The 2,542-nt window shown below is 38.3% G+C and overlaps 1 pseudogene; it reads left to right on the forward strand.

Moving 5' to 3' along the window:
- The first annotated feature begins 1,388 nt into the window (after positions 1–1,388).
- Positions 1,389–2,337, forward strand: LOC126075566 (olfactory receptor 6C2-like; annotated as a pseudogene).
- Positions 2,338–2,542: the final 205 nt, after the last annotated feature.

Genomic DNA, 2,542 nt, shown 5'->3' on the forward strand with positions numbered 1-2,542 from the left:
GAAAACGTAAATATTAGAATCCAAGGAGGCGGAAAACTGGTAGGAGGTCCTGACAATGGCAAATGCCAAGGAAAAACTGGGTTTATTAAAATTTGTGTATAAAACTTGAATCATATGGATCAGTTTGTTCATGGGTATTGTTTAGAAAGATTGCAGGTATTAAGAATTCAAAGAACTGTAGAGTTAGTGAGTTGGCAGGTATATTAATAGGAAAAGGTGATTTGAGGAGGAGGGCAGAAAAAAATTGTCAAAAGGAAGGGTCACTGAAATGTGTCTGAGACAGATTCTGAAGATCTGGGTACTGCTGAGGAGAACACCCAAGATGAGCAGGCTGGCAGAAAAAGCAAGTACCAAAGACCATTCCTTCCGGGTTGTGGCCATGGCTCAAAGCACCAGGACAGCACAAACCAGGCATATTCCAGCAAAAAAGCTCCTCACATCTCTTCAGGAAACCCTCCGCCTATGCAACCATGTTATCAGGAGGGTCCAATCCCTGGAGAAGGACAATGTGTTTGGTAAAGTACAGGGTCAGCAAAAAAAAAGAAGACCCTCAATTAGGTGGGTTGACACAGTGGCTGCAAAAATGGGCTCAAGCAAAACAATGATTGTGAGGATAGCGCAGGACCAGATTGTGAGGACGGAGTAGTGTTTCATCCTGTTGATGTAGGGTCGCTATGAGTTGAAACCAACTCAATGGCACTTAACAACAGCCACAACAAGCAACCACTTTACTGGGTTAGAAATGCTTTCGTTTGATTAAATACAGGAAAGACAAAACAAAGATATAACCTTGTATTTTAAACTATTTTTCTTCCTAATCTGAGATAATTTAAAGTACAAAGACATGATCTAACCCTTTGAAGATATTTTGCTTATGTTAAATATAATCAGAGACCAGCATAAAATACTACTGGACAAATCCTACCCTGTTATGAAAAGTGAGCAGTTCAGTAAGATGGGAAAAGCAAAGAAAAAGGTGACTGGAAACAAAACAAAACAAAACAAAAACATTTAAAAAAATATAATAATCTGTAAAATAGGGGTTGCTAATAGCTGTGCTATGAGTTGTGTCTTTTTTTTGTTGTTGTTGTTTGTTTGTTTTAATAGCTGTGCCACAAGGCAATAATATTGAGAAATAGTGTATGAAACAAGGTACGTGATGAGTGACTTGTTTTTTGTTTTAGTTGCCAGCTTTATAAAGAGTTTCTAATCAGGGAATTATAAACCTAAGATTCATATTTAAATATTTCCAGTAAACTTCCATTATCCAAATGTAAAATGCACTACAATAATACTGCTTACATCTTTCATTCAGGTTCCACGCTAGCTTCCTTCTTACAGCCCTTCTCTCTTCAGAGCCAATCGCTCTTGACCTGACACAGGTAGTGATGAGAAATCGTACAGCCATAACAGCATTCATCCTGCTGGGGTTGACAGATGACCCAATTCTACAGATTGTGCTTTTGATATTTTTATTTCTCACCTACATTTTGAGTGTAACTGGGAACCTGACAATTATCACCCTCACACTTTTAGATTCTCACCTTAAGACTCCCATGTATTTTTTCCTCCGAAATTTCTCTTTCTTGGAAGTGTCATTCACCACTGTCTGTGTGCCCAGATTTCTGTACACCCTGGCAACTGGAGACAAAACGATTACCTATAATGCTTGTGCCACACAGATGTTTTTTGTTGTCCTCTTTGGAGCCACCGAATTTTTTCTCCTTGCTGCCATGTCCTATGATCGCTATGTGGCCATCTGTAAGCCCCTGCATTACACAACCATCATGAACAGTAAGGTCTGCACTACCCTTGTTCTCTGCTCCTGGTTTGCTGGCCTGTTGATCATCCTCCTACCTTTTAGTATGGGTCTCCAGAGGAATTCTGTGACTCAAATCTCATTGATAGTTTTGGCTGTGATACGTATCCTGTTTTACAGATATCCTGCTCAGACACAATGCTTATAGAAAAAAATGCCTTGGGTTTTGCCGTGGTAACACTAATTATTACCCTAATTGGTGTGGTTCTTTCATACACATACATTGTCAAGACCATTCTAAAATTCCCTTCTGCCCAACAAAGAAAAAAGGCCTTTTCTACATGTTCTTCTCACATGATTGTGGTTTCCATGACCTATGGCAGCTTCATCTTCATCTACATCAAGCCTTCAGCAAAGGAAGGAGTGGCCCTTAATAAAAAAAAAATAAGATGGTGTCAATGCTAGCCACTTCTGTTGCCCCTTTGCTTAACCCATTCATTTATACACTTTGAAACAAACAAGTGAAAGAAGCTTTCAAAGACACTGTTAAAAAAATTGCATTTCTCACAAAGAAGTAAGAGACAATTAATGCTTTGTGGCCGAGCTTAAATCTGAATAACCCATAATCATCTTTCATGACATTACCACACACATTGTTTCTTCCTATTCTGTAGATTCATCAAGCTAGACTTTCCCCTCAAATATTTTTCTATTACGATCAGAAAAAAGAAAAAAATCAAGCTATTTAGTTTCCCTTCTTTTAATCTTACTTTATTAAGAATA

Source organism: Elephas maximus, chromosome 4, assembly GCF_024166365.1.
Source record: "Elephas maximus indicus isolate mEleMax1 chromosome 4, mEleMax1 primary haplotype, whole genome shotgun sequence".
NCBI classification, from domain to species: Eukaryota; Metazoa; Chordata; class Mammalia; order Proboscidea; family Elephantidae; genus Elephas; species Elephas maximus.